Source organism: Maniola jurtina, chromosome 10 (assembly GCF_905333055.1).
Source record: "Maniola jurtina chromosome 10, ilManJurt1.1, whole genome shotgun sequence".
Classification (NCBI taxonomy): Eukaryota; Metazoa; Arthropoda; class Insecta; order Lepidoptera; family Nymphalidae; genus Maniola; species Maniola jurtina.
The window spans coordinates 879,665-904,083 of NC_060038.1; the positions used below are offsets into that span (position 1 = coordinate 879,665).

At 37.8% G+C, this 24,419-nt stretch overlaps 1 protein-coding gene across 1 annotated transcript in view; it reads right to left on the reverse strand.

Moving 5' to 3' along the window:
* LOC123868939 overlaps positions 1-24,419 on the reverse strand; it is a 110,703-nt gene that overhangs the window by 37,731 nt on the left and 48,553 nt on the right. The gene's annotated exons all lie outside the window — the stretch shown is intronic.

Genomic DNA, 24,419 nt, shown 5'->3' on the forward strand with positions numbered 1-24,419 from the left:
TAGCTGATAACTATTAAACGGCTGAACCAATTTTTTTGGATTATAGCTAAGAACACTCTCGATCAAGCCACCTTTCAAACAAAAAAAACTAAATTAAAATCGGTTCATTTGTTTAGGCGCTACGATGCCACAGACAGATACACAGATACACAGATACACAGATACACACGTCAAACTTATAACACCCCTCTTTTTGGGTCGGGGGTTAAAAATGTTGCGCATTATTTCAAAATACAGTGAAAATACGTCATAGAGCGGTTACGATAGCCCCGGGGCTCCTGTCAGCGGCAGGGAAGCGTTGTATAACATAACGCGACACAGGTTGTGTCCAGGAGAAAATGTCCACCGAACGTGGAAAAGAAAATACAGAAAAATGTCGACCTAACGTACAATACCTACCAGTGCACAGTGGCGTAGCTAGGCGTGGGTGACGCCCGCAGCCGCGGTCGAAAATTTTCTCAGCGTGAGGTCTCCTTTACTTAAAGGGGCCTCGCGCTGAGAAAATTAAAATTCAAGACCGCTTTAGCAATACTTTCAATCGAAGTAGGTTTAGTTGCAAAAAATAATTAAAATCTTTAATTAAGTTTATTTTTAGTTTTATTTTTTTTAAATAAAAAATAAAAACCAACTTCAGTTCACAAACACTAAAAATTAAAAAATAATTTAATTTATTACCAAATATAGTTAGTATGTACACAAGAGTTAATGTATCAATGTTTTTTGGAGCTGATGCCAATAATTACAAGCCACATGACACGTTTATTTTTCATATTGTTTTGGGCCTCCACTATTTTTGTAAAATTATTGTTTTTGTAAAAAATTAAATCACGCGAGTTACAAAATAATACCTTTTTTGAAATCTAAGTATAAGGTTTTATTATTCTCCCACCACGCATTTATATTTTCTCACTAACAAGGGTAGGTATGACGTGTCAAAGCATTTTTGGTAGGATATTTCTATTGGGTAGATCTTGGGAACGAAAGAAAAGGGGCCTCACTGATGCGACTTCGCCCACGTCTATAATATTAGTCCACGCTACGCCTCTGCTACCTACTATATGTCCTACTCTTCCACCGTCTAGCATTTTCTTGGTATTTTAACAAGGTCTGGTTTGTTATTATTTTTTTTTTTTTTCATTTTCATTTGTCATTTATTTATTTCCAACAACAAAGATAAACAATATTGGTTTCATCTTGCTCGTAAGCGCGCGACGGCTTATCTGAGCACTGCACATTCCTCTAAGCTTATAATATACTAGCTGATGCCCGCAGCTTCGCCCGCGTGGATTTAGGTTTTTAGAAATCCTGTGGGAACTTTTGAGTTCCCAGGACAAAAGTAGTCTATCCGTACCGCGCGACAATCTTTACTTGGTAAATATACCTTCAATATCAATTTATAACCGACGACAGTTTCTAAATCCCATCCACTTTAGTGATCAGATCCCCTGCAGCATCAGGATTGAGGAGTTGGAATCCAAATTTTTTATAGGGCAATGTCGCAAAGTTCCTTTATCGATTAAAAAAAAAATTACGCAAATCGGTTCAGAAATCTCGGAGATTTCGGTATACATAGGTACAAAAACACAACTCCTTTTTTGAAAGTCGGTTAAAAAAGTAGCCTATGTTACACCCTGATGAATCCTCTACTTGTCTGTGAAAGTCCCGTTAAAATCGGTTCAGCCGTTCCGAAGATTAGCCTTTTCAAACAGACAGACATACAAAAATTTTAAAAACGTGTGATTCGGTTATGGGATCGTTCAAATAACCATATGAGCTTTATATGAGGTAGTTATTTCGAAATTACAGACAGACACTCCAATTTTATTTATTAGTATAGATACGTACAAAGTATGCGGTTAGTTGTAGTAGATAATAAGAATACAAACATACATTTGAATAATGTAAATTCAATCCTAACGGCATGTGGCTAGTGTTATTTAATGTTTCCAACGATTTTCCATCTCTGATGCTCACCTATCTACATACGAGTAGATTACATTCAGGGAAGTATGGTTATGATACTGGCTTGTGGTTTCCGGTCTTGCGGTGCGGTGGATTGATGAGAAAGCTTTCAGCTTTGAGTGGCTCACCCAAGTGGATTAGAAATGATGACTACGAGAAATATTATTACGTTACGAGTTATAATCCTAATAATATTTTTGTGTAGTTAGATGATATATTAGTATTCGAAAACATCATGACATTTCTTGCGTAATCGTGCTATATGACCTTCGAAGTTCTAACCAAGTTCAATTAATATTAACTGTATTCTTTGGAGTTAACAGGAGTCTCTCCGTCACTTACCCATACAATCGTAGTTTGAATCTCATTTGAATATTAAACAACTAAAATCTATGCAGACTCATTTTTCAAAAACTAATATCTGTGTACTTTTAGATAAATTAACTTCAAAATTCGAAAATGCTTTGTAAAAATGTATTCATGAATTAAATGAAAAAAAAAAAAAAACTTTTTTTTTTAATTCAGAAATATCAGTTATACGGCTCTACCCATTAATTTTACACATGTACCTACTCTTGAGCTTCTTGAGCTCTCTTCTAAAGAGCTCTTACACGAAAATAACAATATAATGTACATTAAGATAATCTAAAATGAAATATTCAGAAGCCTGCCTTCGGCTGTAACAATTATTTGCATAATAAATTGGTCTATATCTCTCGCCCCCGTAGCTCGGCGGTTATATTCGGAGGCAATCTTCTGTGAGGTAACGACCAACCGTTAAAATAAATTTCGTTTCCACACCGCGTTGCTATTAAACGCGTATCTTCGATGATAATGCTTCAACTTCGGTACTAGGGATTGCAATCCAGCGGCATTTTCAATCCAGCTGGATTTTTGCTGGATCGAAGCAAATCCAGCTGGATCCAGCGCGGATCCAGCATTTACCGATTTCTCAAAGAAATGCAACATTTTTTTACGTTGTAACTGTTGAAACTTTAATAACTAACTACCTATATTTGTTTGTAGCTATAATATGAGTTCTTTATCTATGAAAAAAGCATTTATATGAAAAAAAAAAACAAAAAATTTTTGAATGAAATTAGGTACTTATTGGATTTAATCAATCGAAGTATATACCATTCATTATTTATATACACACTTTCGCCATTTTATAAGTAATTTATTGATTCCATTGCTGAAAAAATTGTGGGAGCGAGAATCAATAAAATCTTTCAAGGCAATAAAATCTTTGGACTTAATTGAAATTATATTTTATTCCTTGCAAGACATAGTCTAAATTCCGAAAAAAGTATTTGTTTGGAGCAATGTTCGGGGAGTATGGTGTGTGTTTCCAGTCATAGCTCCTTAATTTAGCAATCGTCTGTCGTGAAGTATGAGGTTTAGCGTTATCCTGAAACAGCAGTGTGCTAGAGCAATTGACCAATCGCAGTTGTTTAACGGCTAGCTTTTCCAGCGTGGTTTGCAATTGTTGATAGTAAAGACCTGTCGTAATCATCTGGCCAGATCTAAAAAAGCTGTAGTGTTTGATACCAGCAGCAAGATCCTCTTCCACGATCATCTTTAATTCTTCACTGTCAACTAGGATCTCCGACCATCCACAGGGTCAAAAGAATTTCCAGAACGAAAACGTTGGACTCAAAAACGTACCGTGCTTTCTTTTACAGTAGCTATTCATAAGGGATTTTATAAGGGATTATACACATCATTAGCTCTGAAATAGCTATTCATTTAGGTACTATTTTACTAACTTTGTAGGGCTCACAGTTTCTCAGTCTCACTAATTTTCGAAATAAAATTGCGTAGCCTATCCCACTTCCCACTTATAAAATCTTAACAGAAGTTGAAGTTATCATATAATTTCAGACTTGAAAGAAGCCAATCAAATAATATGTTACAGTTTTATTTACTTTTCTGAAAGACATTCTGTGGTTTTTGCGCGAAAAGAAAGTAATTTATTTGTTATAAGCTGATTGTGGATCCGCACCGCTGGATCCAGCGTCAGATGCTGGATCCAGCAAGCACCAAAAACGTGCTGGATCCAGCTGGATTGCTGGATTGCGGATCCAGCATTGCAATCCCTATTCGGTACTTTTGTGATAATTGATAATTTTACATTTTTTCGTAGACCTTTGTTCATTTTCTGAGCATTCTACCGCGATTACAGAACCAAGGGTTATTAATATTGCAAACTACATATTTAAATGATACCCGCAACTTCCTCCACGTGGGTTCTAACTTTAAAATCCCGTGGGCACTTTTCATTTTCCGGAATAAAAAGTAGCCTATGTCACTCTCCAGATTTTTAACTCCGTGTTAAAAATCGCATTGATCTGTCGCTCCGTTGCGGTGGTTGAAGGACAAACCAGCAAACAATTACACTTTCACATTTATAATATAGGTAGTGTAGTGATAGGTAGTACAATAAAGGGTGTAACCAGAACGCTAGCAAAAACTTTGCGTTATTATTATACTACCTAAACACAATTCAATGCCAATAACCTTCACACTAACATTATAAAGGCGAAAGTTTGTATGTGTGTGTGTGTGTGTGTGTGTGTGTATGTTTGTTACTTCTTCACGCAAAAACCACTGGACGGATTTGGCTGAAATTCGGAATGGAGATAGATAATGTCCTGGATTAGCACATATGCTACTTTTTATCCCGGAAAATCAAAGAGTTCGCACGGGATTTCGAAAAACCTATTCTAACCTAACCTAATCCACGCGGACGAAGTCGCGGGCGTCAGCTAGTAATAAATAAATTTGTAGTTTTAGTGATTTAGTATTTTTCAAACCCGCAATGTATAGCGTGCGAAATTCGAGTCAATGTCACGGCATTACTTACGCAACGGTGGTTGACCTCTAACGTTATTCACATGTTTTGTTTGCAATATATTGTGAACTTTTAAAAATACAGGATTTTTTATTTATTTTTTGCGGTTTTCTTCCGTGGTATCTTAATTATCAGCAATCATCATTATTATCACCTGTCTTCGTTTTTGGTGTAACCAGAGTTACACCCTGTATCAGCATATCCAAATTTGGCCGCGCAACGATGCAATCAACGTGCCTACCGCGCACAGCTAACGAAATTTCCGCTATCGCAGATAACGAAATTTCCGTTATCTGATGTTACCGCGCATCAACCCGCGTCTTCCGCCTTAGTTTGTACCCATTTTCCTCAAGCTTCGAACTGAAACGTATAACTTAGTCACGACAATATAAGTTTGGCAGTTCCATCCTGTGTTAATCGCATTTACGTAAAGCTCGCAAACTGCATGCGAACTGGTTAAGTAAAGCCGTCGCGCGCTAATGGGGCATAAACCACGGTGCATTATGCACTTGCTTTCCCTCCGCGATAACAATGCTGCGAGCTAAGTGGGTTGTTTCAAACGACGAGACGGTTACGATTATAAAGATACTAGCGACCCGCCCCGGCTTCGCACGGGTGGACATTTATTTTTTCTATTTTCCGGGATAAAATATAGCCTATACGGATTCGGAAGAATCCCTCTAAGTAATGGTAAAAGAAATTTTGAAATCGGTCCAGTAGTTTTTGAGCCTATTCAATACAAACATACAAAATACAAAAATACAAAGGTTTCCTCTTTATAATATTAGTATAGACTAGCAGTTGGCCGCGATTTCGTCGTCTCAAAATTTAAAAAAGTGGATTTAAAGAAATTCCTCTATAAGTTTTTCCGACTCAGAGGTTAAATTTTCCAAAAACCTTGATTCACGTTTTCTATGTTTGTCACAGTACGCGTGAATACACAATTTCAAGATTCTAACTTCAAACTAACAGACTTTCATGCTTTCAAACCCCTATTTTAACCCCTTAGGTCCTAAGGGGACTTTGAAAATTCAACTACCTGAGACTATTTTCAAAAATCCTTTCGTAGCTGATGCCTACGAAATAATAGGCCGATTTCAGCCTGATCAGTCCAGTAGTTTGAGCTGTGTGTTGATAGATCAGTCAGTCAGTCAGATTTTCCTTTTACGAGTTTAAAAGCTGGCAAGGCAAATTGAAAGATAGCCTTCAGTAGGTAAGTAACTAAGTAACTACATACGTACTCGTAGCAGCCACGTCTTGTCGGTAGCTATGGCGAAAGCTAAGTTACGAGACTTTTAGGGTACAAAGTTTTCCCTTTGTTATACTACGTCTAACTTTTGCTAGCTTTTGGTGGTCTTTTGGAGTTGTACTTTTAGTACAGGTTTAAAAAAAGTTCCTAGGGGTGAATTTTTACAAAAGAGTTCCATGTGGAATAAAATCAGGATATTAGTGAAAAACCTAGCTCAAAAAGGCCATTTTGCACGATAAATCAAAAATTGTTATGCATAAAAATAAATAAAAATATCTGTTTTAGGATATACAGGTAAAACCATTTCATATGATACCCCATTTGGTATAGTTATCTTACTTCGAAAATTAAAAATACTATTTATTTATTTGTTCATGAACAAATGGTTAGATAATCACAAATTCACGGTTTTCGGATTTTTTCCTTTACTTGACAGACATGACAGACGGACCGACAGACAGACGAACAGACGGACAGACAGACATCAATCCTATATACCCGGAGGGAGTATAAACTCCCTTTTCCTTTTGAGGTTCGGAACCCTAAAAACTAACATTAAAAAAACTAAAATTAGTCAACAATTTTTTCTTGCCAAAAATTCTTATTAAGCGTGCAATGTTGTTCTTTCCCATAACAAGCATTACGTTCCATGTAGCGAAACATCCGGTTATAACGACACGCGGTACATTGCGCCGAACGATGCCCGCGGGTGGTCGCTGGCCTCGCTACGCGCTGTGTTGCCATTTAATTATCGTGGTTGCCAGTCAACGCCTTTTTTGCCATTCGTTGATTATAATCGTGGAGGCTCAGCGGTAAAAAACCGGCCAAGTGCGAGTCAAGCTCGCGCACCGAGGGTTCCGCATTACATTTGTATATTTTTCACATTTTGCATGACAAATCAAAAACTATGATGTATAAAAAAAAAACTTTTTTAGAATGTACAAGTAAAGCCCTTTCATATGACACCCCACTTGGTATAGTTATCTTATTTTGAAAATTAAAACTTTTTTTTTTTTCTGTGATGTAACCACAAATTCACGATTTTCAGATTTATTCCTTTACTTGTGCTATAAAACCTATCTACCTGCCAAATTTTATGATTCTAGGTCAACGGGAAGTACCCTTTAGGTTTTCTTAACGGACACGACGGACGGACAGACAGACAGACAGACAACAAAGTGATACTATAAGGGTTCTGTTTTTCCTTTTGAGGTACGGAACCCTAAAAATCCTTTGATGAGTCGTGATAGCCTACTTGGTTAAGAGGTCCGCCTTCTATTCGGGAGGTGGAGGTTACCCGCACTTAGCCAGTCTGGCGGACTGTGGCCTAAACCCATATCATTTTGAGAGGAGACCTGTGCCGTGTGCCGGTGATGGGTTGATCATGATGATGAGTTCATTCTATAAGTAGTGAAATTCATACAATACTTAGTAAGTTTATTGCAACTTCCCAAGTAATTCGACTAAGTCCTAAATGGAAAACCATGCAGCCGCATAACACGCAGGAGTTTTCTATAATGCGTGGGATGGTACCAAGAATGAAGGCTACATTTCTCGAAAAGCTTCGTAACAATGAGCAACTTCTATTTTTCGTTTTTGTCCTCGCTAGCTCATTCCAGAAATAAAAGCCCAGATTGCCTTGCTTTCTTGTTACCTGAAACTACACCTTTTGAGAAAAGTTAATACAATTTTCTTATATGTTTTTCTCAGTGGAATCTATTTTCCGGAATATGCTATCCCTATGCGCGGAAAGAAGTTAGCATAGCGCTCTCTCTCTGTTACTTAATCCCATACAAATGATAGAGCCAAAAATCTCAGTGGGCGCTATTTTGAGGCACCAACCAATCACAAACGAAGCTGTGTTTTCGAATATTGAATTTCGAATGTTTTTTGAAAACATGTTTGTGATTGGTTGGCCTTGACATGTCACACATTGGTTTTTGTTTGTTTTGTTTTAAACTCTTTAATGCATTTAAAAATTGAATGCACCAACCAATATAGGGTATAAATAAGTCCTACAGGTATAATTCTCTTCCAGAGAATACCTACCTCCTTGGTTTACATTAGGTTTACATGAAATAAATATTAATTTTGAATTTGAATATTTTGATATTAAACAATGTATTAAAATTGTAAAGTGTTATGAAACCTGTAGGAATTTGAACAGTAGGTATATACCGGGTTAATCGCCATCCAATTATGGCTGTGGACCTTTTCATTGCTCGTTAATTATAGCCTTGTTTAACGACCGCGCCAAATTGAGAAAAATGTTCAAAAGGACGGACAGATTTACCGAATAATTAATCCGTCATTTAATCTCAAGGTCTAGGAAGTCTATTTACACAAAACCGATGATTCTACAGGTTCGCTTAGGTAGGTACCTACTCAGTGATTGATCATCGCTATATGAAAGCTGATTCTACATTGCTGCTTCACTGAGTGATATTAAAATATTTTTTAGTAGAAAACCTTCATTGGATTAAAAATAAATGTCAAATGAGTTTGATGGCTTTCATTAGTTCACTCGGGTGATGATCCATTGATCACTGGTTAGCAAATCACGCGTCGGACATGGTTGGGCCGTGATCTGTCAAAAACCTGTCATCGAATAAAAATATATCCCTTGACGACCTCCCTAAATTAATGGTCTGGTCTGGTGGGAGGCTTCGGCCGTGGTTAGTTACTACTCTACCTGACAAAGCCGTGTAGCCAAGCGATTTGCTTTCCGGTACGACCATACTCCTTCCAGATTTGCCCGCTTCCATCTTAGACTGCATATCACTTACCACCAGATGAGATTGCAATCAAAGCCGACTTGTGTCTGAACAAATAAATAAAAAATAAACCCATAGCAAGTCGTTATTTAAAAAGTTAGAAACATTAAAAAACACGACTGCTCTGCTGAAAAACGAATTATAAAAAGCTTTTAAAAAGCAATAATTTTCAAACTAAAAATGGCGCCAGACAGTCACTATATAAATTTTTTCCAAAAATCTGTTCAGGCATTTAGAAGTTATGGTAGAACAAATAAACTAAACATACATAAAACCGGAAAACATTACACTCCTTTTCTGCGCCGTTGTGTAAAAATGTACTTCATTAGAGTACCTACAAGTAACGAAGAAATAACCTTTGTACAAAATTGCCTCTTAACTTATTTAGATAAAAGTACAGTTAAGTACACATTTTCTTTTAAAATCTATTGAAGTCATTGACTGACTATTCAGCCTAACCTGTTCCTAAAATAAACGGTAAAAGGTGAAACGGCCTACAAAAGGAGCGATCACAATGGCCTGCTCTCTACAGTATCGCAAAACGCTTTTAAGCAATGATTTTTTATGTTCCCTCTATTGTTCTGTGTAAATTATAAAGTACTAGCTGACGCCCGCGACTTCGTCCGCGTGGATTTAGGTTTTTCGAAATCCCGTGGGAACTCTTTGGTTTTCCGGGAAAACATACACACACACACACACACACACACACAAACTTTCGCCTTTATAATATTAGTCAGGATATTATCTATCTCCATTCTGAATTTCAGCCAAATCCGTCCAGTAGTTTTTGCGTGAAGGAGTAACAAACATACACACACACACACACACACACACACACACACACACACACATACAAACTTTCGCCTTTATAATATTAGTGTGAAGTATGATTCCACGGCATTTGATTAGGGTAATGAACTTTGTAATCTCTAACGTACCGAGTACGATCATCTACCTGTAGTACGCGACAGGTCGAGATGGCAATTGGAGGCATGAGGTACGTCACCCGCGCTATCCCGCACTGGATTAGGGGTTGAATTTTCGAAAATCCTTTCTTATCGGATGTCATAATAGCTATCTGCATGACAAACTTTGGCCTGATCCATCCAGTGGTTTGAGCTGTACGGAGGTAGATCAGTCAGTCAGTCAGTCAGTTTTTCCTTTATATATATCTAAGATGAGAAGAGTTTAAAAAATCTATTAAAAGTATGCTCCTGAAAAAAGCTTATTATACAATCGAAGATTATGTAAATGACAAAAAAGCTTGGATTTGATGCGCTCCAGCAATACACGGCGCTGCAATTGCTTGTATACAGTATGGCATATTATTGTAAATTGTACATTTGAAAAGAGCAACCGCCGAGTTTCTTGCTGGTTCTTCTCGGTAGGAACAGCATTCCGAACCAGTGGTAGATTATTTTGACGATTCAAAAGCACTTGTAAAAGTTTAATTGAATAAAAATAATTTGAATTTGAATTTGAATTTGAATTTGATGGATATAGATTGACTGGTATTATCATCGTACAGTCACTGTTTGAACCTGACTGTACCCTGCCTGTGTCTAAAAACTTTTTGCACCTAACTTTTCTGAGAAAGATGGACTCCCAATCAGAAATTCCACACTTCACGCAGGCGAAACCGACTAAATATGCTAGTACCTAGTTAGGTAATACAACTTACCTATTATTGATCAAAGCATAGAAAGTGTAAGTATTTAAGAACAATTTTAAAGTAAAGTTAATATACCGATTTCTAATTACGGGGTAAATAGCAGATTATAACTTCCTAATCAACTATTGAACTGCGTCATTATTTTCCAAAGTTAATCAATAAGAGTTTAGCTTTAGAATTAATGTTCAAATAAGTTTTATGCCGTGAGCTTCCCCTTAAACGTAAAGCCTGACTCTTTTGAGGACTGCTCAATGTTTCCACAAGGTTTGTTGATGAAGAGATAGCTAAGATGAAATCTCTTTTGTTTTGTCATAATTAGAAGGCCAAGGTCACAGGTAGAGTGTTCTTATAAAACTCAAGGGCTATGTTCTACGTAGATAATTATTTATATTGTATCATAAAATCTTCCTATTCTTTTTTAGGGTTCCGTATCTCAAAAGGATCACTTTTTTGTCGGAAAAAATACCCGAGTACGGAACCCTCAGTGCGCGAGTCTGACTAGCACTTGGCCGGGTTTTTTTGATATTATTTGGAACACAATCACCTTTATATCTGTTTCATCTGTTCTTCGCTTTTTTGATAATCACATTGATAACAAGTGATGTCATTTGGCTGCGATAGCTTTGTGGTTTTAAGAAGTCGGCTTCCTATATTCGATGGGTCAGGGGTTTGATTTGGGGCACGCACCTCAAACTTTTCATAGTTATGACAACATTGTGAGGAAACCTTTCTCACCTCTGTCGGGTATCGATAGGTTGATCATGATAGTGATGTCATTACATCTTCTACTATAGGTAGTCAAATAATTTAATACTGGGGTCTCAAGAGTATGGGCAGGTAATTGCTTTGGGTAGGTAGCGATAAAACGCTGAATTACATAATCTAAAGCTTCGATGCCACTGCCGGAGGTCTAGAGTTCTGAATTATGCGATCCGCGTTCACCTGTTTACGTATAATAAGTAATCTATCTAATAATATAGCTTGTACTTAATAAATATTGATGATGTGATAATTTTTTCACGTCATCTATCAATACTATGATTGATCTGCTAAATACATAATCCGCCTATCTCCAATTTAGTGAATGCCGGACCTTATGCAGAAGATATATGTATTTTTTTAAAATTTGTCAATCTCCTCAACGGAATAATTAACTCATAATTTCATAACTCTGGATCGCTGGTAGTGGGATTGAGCCTAAGCAAAATTTGCGTATTCAAATGAGGATGGATTCTACTAACTCTTTTGCATGAAATAGCAAATGAGTTTTGAAAATGTTTGTAATTTTGCTTTAGAAAATCAGTTTGGTACTGGGCTCGGATAATATTATTATTGGTATGCTAATTTTGTGTATCTGTTTAACATCGGGCTAAAATACTAAACAATGGAAAAGCTGGTTGGTATTCTCATTACATAGATAATCTTACGTAATCAAAGGTAATAATCACAGGTAATAAAATCTTTTTTAACCCCCGACCCAAAAAGAGGGGTGTTATAAGTTTGACGTGTGTATCTGTGTATATGTGTGTCTGTGTATCTGTCTGTGGCATCGTAGCTCCTGAACTAATGAAACGATTTTAATTTATTTTTTTTTGTTTGAAAGATGTCTTGATCGAGAGTGTTCTTAGCTATAATCCAAGAAAATCGGTTCAGTCGTTTGAAAGTTATCAGCTCTTTTCTAGTTACTGTAACCATCACTTGTCGAGGGTGTTATAAATTTTCAATTTACACTTGTTGTCCTTCTTTGTCCGCGTGGATTGAGGATTTCAGCATTTCGGAAAGATTCCGTTGAAATTATCAAAAAGTGCTATGAAAAGCTAATAATTTAGCTTAGTTTAACTTAACTTTACTTTAACTTAATTTCCATCTTATTATATTCTTTTAAAATTTATAACTTAGGTATTTTTTCATTGTCCTTAGGTTAGCTATTATATTATATTTTATATTTTACTGTACGACTTATGTTTATGTTAATGCACGCTGTGACTGCCCGTAAGTAAGCTAATTTAAGGAACAACATGTATAATTTAAATGTGTAACTCTGTGGGCGGTACTTTAGTAAATAAATAAATAAATAAATAAAAAGCTGTTTGACCTCATTCCACCCTCCTTTTTCTACAGCCGCACCGCACACCACGGTAGTAAGCAATTTCACCCTCACAACGGTTGCGTGGTGCAGTTCGACCGCCCGTTGCGCCAGATCCTTTTTTCCACACACATGCAAACTGTGGAATCAACTCCCATCGGCGGTGTTCTCACTAGATTACAACAAATTCCTGAAAGGCTGGCAACGCATCAGCGGTTCCTTTGATGCTGCAAATGTTTATGGGCGGCGGTAATCACTTAACATCAGGCGACCCGCCTGCTCGTTTGCTCGCTATTTTTAATTAAAAAATAATGCTTTCTTAATGTGGATCTGTGTTATAAAGTACGCTCTAAAATACGTCGTTTTCGAACTCCTTGCCCTAGTTTTATGGATTTAACAGATGGCAGCCTTACCCACAGGTGCGCTCGGTTGGTCAAAGGAGACGACTTCCCAGAAGCAAATCATTTCCCCTCAAGCCACAGTGGCGCACCTTTGTACAGACACTACACAAATACATTTGAAATTCCTTGGTATTAGAACATCCTTTGCAGACAGAGAAAATAGTTAAAGGGAACTAACCTAATATCGCATTCCAGTACGAGGACTGACGATATAAAGCGTTAAACTAAATGATGACAGGGAGATGTAGTAGATACTCACTAGTGAAGGCCTATCTAATGTTCAACAGTGGACGTCCACACTTGTGTAGCACAGAAACTATACAAATACATTTGAAATTCCTTTGTTAGAATATTCTTTGCAGATAGAGAAAATAGCCATAACGACTATATAAAGCGGGTAGCGGGAAGCAACTAGGTACCTAAATGAGGACAGGGTATAGTAAGTATTCACTAGCGAAGGCCTATGTTACTTATGCCTGTGTAAACCGGTCAAGTGCGAGTCAGACTTGCGCACCGAGGGTTCCGTACTCGGGCATTTTTTGCTACATTTTTCACGATAAATCAAAGAAAAATTAAATGCATAAAAATAAATGAAAATTGGTTTTAGAATGTACAGGCAAAGCCCTTTCATATGATACCCCACTTGGTAGTTATCTTACTTTGAAAATTTCATGTATTTTCAAAGTAAGATTTTTTTAATATTTTGTGGTGTAACCACAAATTCACGGTTTTCGGATTTTCCATTTACTTGTGCTATAAGACCTATCTACCTGCCAAATTTCACTGTACAGGTTGTGTTCACAGACACGACAGACGGACAAACGGACAGACGGATGGACGAACGGACAACGAAGAGATCCTATAAGGGTTCCTTTTTCTTTTGAGGTACGGAACCCTAAAAAGAGTTATTTGGATATCAGATCATGTATCGGTTCCGTGCAACGTATGCAAATCACGTCCACGTAGCGTGAGAACTGCGATGTATGCAGATTGACCTGAATCACACCAATTTCAGAATTTCTGATAGAGGCATCAGTGTATTATCTATGGATGGAGCTAAACTACACAAAACGTGCGCGCATCACGCGCCATACAATTTCATTTTCTAATACTGCATGAGAAATACAGTTTTTATTTCGATTTCACTTCTTCTTCTCTACTATGAAAGTTTTCTGTCATTTCATCATCATCTTTCACCAATAATAATGTCCTGTTTTTTGGTTAGGTGGAAGGTTTTAGCCGTTGCTAATTACCACCTGGTTCCTCCTTCACCTTTCTACCATCGTACTGCCAGGCATCGTCAAGGTCTGCATCCGTACGTAGTCGAAATTCCTCGAACACGTACGAAACGATTTGCCTCCTCTTTCCTAATTCGAACCGCTAGGATATGGAACGCCCTTCCGGCGTCAGTTTTCCCGTCCACTTATAATATGGGTACCTTCAAGTCAAGAGTGAATAGGCAACTGCTAGGCAAGCGCGCTCCATCTTAGGCTGCATCATCACTTGCTAGCAGGTCTAATTGCAGCCAAGCGCTAGTCTATATAATTAAAAAAAAAAACCACGCTACAGGCATGCATGTTTTCTCACAATGTTTTCCTTCACACAGGTGATGATATTTAATTATAATAATAATAATAATAAAACATTTATTTCGGACTATTCCATTCATCCATATAGTGTTAGTAACAGGGTCTTATGAACTATGTTAGTGATTAAATTAAATTAAATTAAATCAAATCAAGTCAAATGAAATCAGATTAAATTAAATCAAACCAGATTAAATTAAATTAAATCAAATCAGACCAAATTAAATTAAATTAAAATAAATTAAATCAAATTAAATTCAACTAAATTAAATTACATTATTATTAATTGTCAAATTAGGCTCAGTTCATGTAGCTTCGGGACCACTGGGTGTTCATATGTATGTACACCCAGTGCTTCATAAAGGGGTTTTCCCACTTTGCAGCCAATGTGTTCAAAATACTGTTGGAGCTCCCGCGCACTCTGCTCATCACAGATGCAGCTCTTTTTCTCATGATTGCGTAAAAGTCGTCTGTATGAGCCTCTGCGAACATCTGTGATGCACTGCACCAGCGCGGCAGCCCCATCAGTACCCTGAACCCATTGTTGTACTGCACACGTAGGTCGCTGTAGGCCCTATGGGTATACGTCACCCACAGGCTGCACGTGTAAAATGTTTGGCAGTACGCTTTAAATAAAGTAAGCTTTACCTCCCTATTACACCGTGCAAACCTGCGGGCTAGAGTATTGCATCGGACCGCCAACGCCCTACGCTCCCTCTCAATGTCTCTAACATCAGACATATCGTCTGTCACAATGTGCCCCAAATATTTAAACTCAGTCACTCTCTTAAGTGCAACTCCGTTAAGGGTTACGGGTGGGACATCGACTACAGTGTTTCCCTTGCTCTTAAATATCAGGAGCTCACTCTTCTTCACATTGTATACGAGTCCATGTGACGCAGCATAGGTCTCGCATATCTTGAGGAGCTTTCTGAGTGCGCTAATTGATGGACTCAGCAATACCATATCGTCTGCATAGCTTAGATTATTGATCATAGTTCCATCAATAGAGCAGCCGATTCCAGTTCCGCTGAGCTCATCAATCAGCTGGTTTATGTATATGTTAAACAAAGTAGGAGATGTTAAACCGCCTTGCCTAACGCCACACTCTAGACGATACGACTCTGAGTAAGAATTAGCCCACCTCACCTTGTTTTTTTGAGAGCTGTACCAATATTTTAAAATGCTTACTATCTCTGACGGCACATTTAAGCTCCGAAGCTTCTCCCAGAGCTTATCATAGCAGACTAGATCAAACGCCTTGGAAAGGTCAAGAAAGGCAGCGTACACAGGTGTTTTCCTGTCCGTGTAGTATTTGACGGTCTGCTTGAGTGCCAGTATAGCACTTTCCGTGGACAGATTTTGTCTAAAGCCAAATTGTGCATCATTTAGCTCGACATATTCACTAAGTTGACGATCTAGCAGACCATCAAACACTTTTCCTAATATCGCAGCTAGCGATATAGGTCTATAGTTACTTTTATCTGAAATATCGCCTGTTTTATTCTTAACTACAGGAACCACTACGCTTTCCATTAAGTCTTCTGGAAGATAGGAGTGACGAATGCAGAACGTATAAAGCATGGCAAGTACACGATAGATGTGATGTCCCGCGTATATAAGGTGCTCCACACTCAGCCCATCGTGCCCCGGCGACTTTCCCCTCGATAAGTTCTTTATGACACTCTTCACCTCTTTTGCACTGAACGAGAGAGAAGAGTTCAAAACTTGTGTACATCCCCGAGACAGCGACGCCCGAGTTTGGGTAGAGCATACTCTAAAATGTTCTTTAAATAAATTAGCTATGCGCCCTGCATTCGTCTCACCTTCAACGCTCACGGGGAGGCCGCCACTAGGATTCAATTTTCTTGTTTCCTTCCAAAATTTATTAAAATTCTTCTGCTTATGTTTCTCTGCTAACGCGTCCATCTGTAGCTGCTCTTTATGATTTTGACAAAATTTTAACTTATTTTTGAATTTACTCCTACTTTCCCTCATATCGTTATACATTTTACCCCTAAAAGGCATACCATGTTGTTTCCAAATCAGAAATTTCTCACGAGCTTCCCTATGAGTTTCTTTGACATACCTGTTCCATCCCGCTACCCGTCTACCTTTGCTGACCCTTCCAGGCTGATTGCTCGCGATTGCTGCCTTCTGTAGCACCTGAACAATTCTTTGGTACAGCTCGTCAATAACTAACCTATGAGTTTCATCTGTACACATTTTGTCACAACATATACTTAGCTCGCTGGGAAAATCTACTTTCTTCAGTAAACTAGAACACATTTCGGTGTACATGTCAACCTGGGTTTTTTCCCCCCACTTGATTCCAATGTTACTGTTCTGATCGGATACCATTGTGTGCCTCACAACCGTATTGTAAACGGACTTAATTCTTGTTACACCAAAATTACAACTTATCTCCAGGGGAAAATGATCCGACCAGAACACATCATAGCGCACCTTGACATCCCTAATCGATATCCAAGCTGCCTCCGTCACCAAACAATGATCGAGCCATCGCCGACACCCATGCGCATCACTAACAAAGGTGTAGGTATCGCTGTCCCGTCCAAGCTTGGCAACATCAGCGCATATCCAATGTTGGTCTGAGCAAAAATTTAATAGCTCCCTACCGAATAGCTCGCCAAGATGCGCATTAAAATCACCTAACATGTATACAGACTCAATGCCGCACATATCTATCATAGCTACAAGCTCACCTAAGCATTCATTAAACTCCACAATATTCACATGCGAGTCAGTAGGCATATACACACACATAAATAGAAACACACGATTCTCGATTACCCCTTTTATAGCAGTAATGCGACTATTATTACACGGCACAACGGATACTGACGTGAAGACACTTTTTCGCCATAGCAACGCCACACCCCCATACGGCCTACCTCTCACTGGGCCAATAGAGATATTCATCGATGATTTGCCGGTATACATGAAATCACTATCTATTTCTCCAAGAATAGGTATTATACTTAATTAAACATCCGAGTTCCGCGACTTCGTCTGCGTGGACTACACAAATTTCAAACCCCTATTTTACTACTTTAGAGGTTGAATTTTGAAAAATCCTTTCTAATCGGATGCCTACGTCATAATGTCTATCTGCATGCCAAACAGCCCGATCCGTCCAGTAGTTTGTGATGTGCATTGATAGGTCAGGCAGTCAGTCAGCTTTCCTTTTTAACCCCCGAACCAAAAAGAGGGATGCTATAAGTTTGACGTGTGTATCTGTCTGTGGCATCGTAGCTCTAACTAATGAACCGATTTTAATTTAGTTTTTTTTTTGTTTGAAAGGTGGCTTGATCGAGAGTGCTATAATCCAAGAAAATCCGTTCAGCCATTCGAAAGTTATCAGCTCTTTTCTAGTTACTGTAACCTTCACTTGTCGGGGGTGTAATAAATTTTTAATTTAAACTTGTATATTTAGTTAACATATCTAACTCCGAAAATAGAGGTGTGTGCCCGGGATCCAATAACGGATTCCCCAGAGAAGAGGCCCAAGTTTTAACCACTAGGCTGATTTTAAACGCCGCTTATACGAACGCTGAACAGTCCCCTATTTGCTGAATTCCAAAGCTCTCCAAAGCTTTTGGATTAAATCTAATCAAGGCTGCGTCGAAAGCTCAATTGTTTAATCAATGACATCGATTATGAAAGTACCCGGAGGAGGGTAAACAATCGAAAGCGTTTTAATCAACGATATAAATGTGCACTAGATGCGGCGCTTACTAGGCTATGGTCTATAGAACGCACTTTGACTTTGCTCAGACTTAAGATTGAGTTAAAACGAGACAAATTTATATGAGAGATATATCTCTGTCTTGTTTTAACTCTATCTTAAGTCTAAGAAAAGTCAGAGTGCGCTCTATAGATCTCACCCTGAGTAACCATAGAAATAAAATGCTTAAGAAATGAAATAAATGCGGCTCAAAAAATAACAGCCTTATTTTTTAGACTTATTTATTGCTGAGGTGTTAAGTTTTATTTTAGAATAAAAGTTCTAATTTATCAATATTCGTAGAAACGGACTAACTGCGTCTAAACGATTGACAGGAGCGCGGACACTGATGTTCGTTGGAAAACGTTGGTACTATGGAGTGCCGCATCTAGTGAAACATTTGTATCGTTGATTTTAATTAAACGCGGTTTAAACTTTACGCCACGCTGTAATTAAGGCCTACCAATCGGTTCCTATTATACTTACCTAAAATTATTAATCGCTAATGATTTTATAAAAGCTCTTTAATTAACGTAATAAGATCCATGTTGTCAACGGGGTAATTAGTAGAAATATTATAATACTAGAGGATGCCTGCTACTTCGTCCGCGTGGGTTTAGGTTTTTAAAAACCCCGTGGGAACTCTTTGATCTTCCGGGATAAAAATTGCCTAAGCCAATTTCCGAGACGCAAGCTATCTCTGTACCGAGTTTTATATAAATCGGTTAAACGGATGGGTCTTTAAGAATCCCTTGGGAGCTCTTTGTATTTCCAGGATAAAAAGTAGCCTATGTCCGTCCCTAGGATGTTAGCTAACTCTACACCAAATTTCATTAAAATCGGTTGAACTGTTGGACCGTGAAAACCTAGCAGACAGACACACTTTCGCATTTATAATATTATATTTGTATAGGTAAATAATTGATGTCTGCGACTTCTTCCGCGTGATTTGGATTTTTGTATCGTTATGTTATCACCACTAATTTAGGGGTAGGTATGGGAGAGTAAAATTGCCTTCCTCCTTCCAAGTCACCAGTTTAGATCGCAGTCAAGGGTTAACTTGTCATCTCATAAAAATAAACTTAGGTACCCAGCCACGTTAGGTAGGTACGTTCAACTTCAGAGCCTCAATAGCTCAACCGGTAAAGGAGTGGACTGAAAACCGAAAGGTCGACGGTTCAAACCCCGCCCGTTGCACTATTGTCGTACCTACTCCTAGCACATGCCTGACGCTTAGTTGGAGAGGAAAGGGGAATATTAGTCATTTAACATGGCTAATATTCTTTTTTTTTTTTAAAAAAAAAAACCTAGAGATTGGCAGTAGATAGGTACTTCTTGGTATTTTTTTTTTCTCTTCAAAACTTTTACAGGGGATTTTTCACGGTAAGTAATTTTTCAATTTGAACTTACAATCGTTTGCTACATTTATTTATTAATTTAACTAAGTAGATATGTTTTTCTCTTTCTAAAACGCAACGATGCAAGTGTACTCGCTAGCAATGACCATAATATTATTATTTAAAAAATAAAGCCGGATTAAAATGTAAAAATTTTCAAAGTTTGTGAGACTTTGATTCGTATTAATTTTTCAAAGGCTACTTTGGTAACAAGTGTTACTTACTAAGAAAGGCCTTTTCATGTGAAAAGTGTTTTCTTGTATAAACACAAATAGAATATGAAAAATCACAATAAAATTTTTCCACGCTACCTATGCAATTAGTTCATTTCTGGTTCAAAATATTCATACATATTCAAATATAGACTCAAATTGCCTGAATAAAATGTGTTTTACTTACCTACGAGTGTGAGGGGTGAGAGGGGGAAAAATTACCTCACGCGTGTAATAAAGGCACATCCATCATGTTGGTTCCCTCACTTGGTACTTTGTATCTTTTCACATGCTACTTTGAGTGAGCATAAGTTTCACATATTTTTGATTCATAGAATTGACTTTTCATGTGATTTTTCACAGGCTACTTTATAATATAAGGTAGCAAGTTGAACTGTTGCATAAATAAGTCAAAGTTTAAAAACCCCCGACACAAAAACCTCTATAAGAAAACTTGAAAAGAGTAGATAACTTTCAAACGGCTGAACCGATTTTCTTCGATTATAGCTAAGAACACTCTCGATCAAGCCACCTTTCAAACAAAAAAAAAAAAAAACTAAATTAAAATCGGTTCATTCGTTTACGAGCTACGATGCTACAGACAGATACACAGATACACACGTCAAACTTATAACACCCCTCTTTTTGGATCGGAGGTTAAAAAAGGCTTTTCATGTAGTTTTTCACATGCTACTGTCTGTGACATTATTCATCTCTAGTTCAATTGTGTTATGAATGTGCAAAATGTTCATATTCAAATATAGTCGAGACTCAAGTTGGCTGAATAAAATGTGTATTACTTACGTACGTGTATGGGGGGGAAAGGGGGGAAAATTACCTGAAGCGTGTAATAAAGGCGCATCCGTCATGTAGGTTCCCTCACTTTGTACTTAAAATGGAAATCTCCACGAATGACACACTCGTACGTAATTGGATGATTTTTTTTGGGACGCGTTATAACTTTGCCTTTTTATTTGCTTTGAAAGAACTATTTATTTTTCATACAAAGCACTACATATACTCGTAGGTACGATTTTGGTCTACTCAGCAATGCCGCTGTACAATCAAGCTATCTATTATTTCGTTACGTGCAGTATGTAAACCTATGGAAATATAGGTGTAACAAAATTGTCATAACTATTATTATCCCTTTCTTGTTAGTCTACCTCCATCGTTTTAATTTAACAAGTCGTAATTCAAAAATTAAAAAACACGACTGTCCTACAAAAAACTAAATAAAATGTAAAAAACTTCTCATTTCAAAATTATTCGGTACAGAAATCTCATCGAATCGACTTTCAAAATCGAAAGTCAGTTTGAAAGCTAACTTTTGAAGTTTAGTTAGTGCTTTATAGTGTCTCTCAGGATTCTGACGACGTGACATCCCATAGGTACATCTAAATCTGTTAAGGCATTCACAAGTTTTGATGAAATAAAGAAACTCTATGTGCATTTCATACACCCTAAAAATATCACACTCCTTGATTTGGGCAGTCCGTGAAAAAAAACGAGCGCCGAATTGAGCACCCCCTAAAGTCCTACTTTTTGCAAGTCTGACAAAAATGAATTAGCTACTCGGCCAACTCGTTACAATTCTTAATTGCAATTTTCTATACCAATACCTTAATTTGGTTAATTTTTACAGGCGTGATCAAAAACTCATTAGGTAAATATATTCCGTTTTGACTTCGGATAAATTACGACACCGTTCTAATTTGTTCATTCCATGTTCATTTACATCGGTCCACTGATATTTTGCTCTTCTAAATTAACCTCTAAATTAAAGGGAAATAAGGTTAATATGTTTCTTTTAAAGTGTTCTATCACTTATTTACCTGGCAAAGAATAACAGCTGCCCTTTTTACACCCTTCCCAACATACAATATGTCAGCACAATGGATTTGCCTTTTTCCAGGCATATAATCTTGGGTTGGGCTTGTTTTAATTGCCTAAAGGCCTTGGTGAACTATGGGCTTATTTAATTTGGATTTTAACTAAGTACATATAACCCCGAGGCTACGCTCGGTGAAAATATAAATTCTCTTTATGCCCTATCCCGTTATTACAAAAATTATTATAAAAAATAAAATAGGTTTCTTTTGTAGGAAGACTAGATATACCCTGGCTTCGCCCGGGTGTGCCTGCCTATGCCACAGATAGTTTTGAATGTGTTTTAACTTGAAAATATTCTGAATGATAATGTGAAACCCATACCTTGCATTTACATTGCATTGAGAAAAGGTAGAAATCGATTACTAACATGGACAACCCCGCCCGCCCGATTATACCCAATGATTCCTTCGTTTAAAATTTTCAAAATGTACAGAAATCGTCTAGTTACAGTTTTATTATAAGAACTTATAAAGATTTGTAGCTAGTAGTAGGTTACATAACTTATAGGTAAATAAAATAAATAAATCTTTATTGTCTTAACAAAACAGTGTTTACAAACTTTAGTGTGAGGCCCTGTAGTACTTGTACCATGTGAGGTACTTCTAAGTTCAGCCACGAACAATTTATTCTGTCTGTGTCTATAGACTGAAACAAGCAAGCGCAAGAACAATCTCGTATAGACGACCATTAAGATCTTTAGGTTTCCTGTCACGCACCACAGTTGGTAAAACCTAAAACCATTAAGTCTTTACTTAGGTCTTCGAGCAACTTAAGTGTCTTATTTTCTAATTAAGACTGATGTTGGAGACATTATAACTGCGGTGGCCATTTAACAGAATAAACTTCCATAGGGGAGCTTTCGGGGAGCCGGAAAATCGTTTGGATTTTTCACTACCCGTTGGGATTTTTCGTCGGCAACATCTCAGGATGTAAGCAGTGATAGCCTTTTTAACCCCCGATCCAAAAAGAGGGGTGTTATAAGTTTGACGTGTATATCTATGTATCTGTATATCTGTCTGTAGCATCGTAACTCCTAAACTAATGAACCGATTTTAATTTAGTTTTTTTGTTTGAAAGGTGGCTTGATCGAGAGTGTTCTTAGCTATAATCCGAGAAAATCGGTTCAGCCGTTTGAAAGTTATCAGCTCTTTTCTAGTTACTGTATCCTTCACTTGTCGGGGGTGTTATAAATTTTTAATTTACACTTGTTTTAGCTGACGATTGGGAGGCGAATCTTTTAAGTTACCCGATTTCTTTGAGGAGGATTGGGTTATGTGGGGTTTCTACCCATTAAAATTCCTTCGGTGGCCATCCTCAGCGCATATTAAGAGGCTCCGGGAACTTGTACAACCGTGCGCCTGTCTTGCGCGTCGCCCAGTAAGATGCACTCCCGTGGCCTCGTGCACTTCTCATGTAGGCACGACAGCTTGCACCAATAGCAAGCGGTGATAGCCTAGTGGTTAAGATGTCAGTCTCCTATTCGACTTCATGCGCGTGGACTACACCAATTTCAAACCCCTGTTATACTCCTTTAGGGGATTTAATAAAATTTTCAAAAAACCTTTTTCAGTGGATGTCTAAGTTATACTAGCTATCTGCATACCGATTTTCAGCTCGATTCGTCCAGTAGTTTGAGCTGTGCGTTGATAGATCTTTTCCTTTTCCTTTTATACATATATTATATATACAGATAACAACTCTGATAAAAACAGATACACGAAATTCTTAACGAAGTCTTTTGTTCTGCGGATGCGGAATAATACCTACTTTTTGCCGCCGCCGTTTCAGATTGATCCCTTGTGGGAACGATATCTGAATGCCGAACGCAGTTTTATGTGGCTAATTAATCTTTTGCACCATTAATCTTTTTGTTGATTCATGATAGCGACATTAATTTTTGTTTTGACACTAATAGATTGTGATGAATAGAATATTCTTGTTAGGAATGACATTCTGATCTACGCCATCATCAACATAATCTCAACCCATTGCCGGCCCACTACTGAGCACGGGTCTCCTCTCAGAATAAGGAGGGTTTGGGTATAGTTAAGTAATTAAATCACTTTGTTTTAACGGTGAAGGAAAACATCGTGAGGAATCCTGTCTGCCTGAGAGATCTCCGTAATGTTCTTAAAGGTGTGTGAATTCTGTGGATCCAGACTTGGTCAGCGTGGTGCGCCGTCGGCTTTGCCTCATCATCATCATCATCATATCATCATCACCATCATAATCAACCCATCGGTGGCTCACTACTGAGCACAGGTCTCCTATCAGAATGAGAAAAGGTCTACCAATCCGCACTTAGCCACGCTGGCCAAGTGCGGATTGGTAGACTTCACACACTTTTGAAAACACTAGGTATGGAGAACTCTTAGGCATGCAGGTTTACTCACGATGTTTTCCTTCACTAATATATTTTAATTGCTTGAATAACTCCGAAAAGTTGGAGGTGCACGCCCGAAATCGAACGGGGATCCTTCGATCATAAAGCCGAAGGCTTATCTAGGAAGCTTAGCTTCAATAACTAGTTATTGAATAGTTATAGTTTGCATAGTTATCTCTAATTTGAAATTCAGCCGATGTCG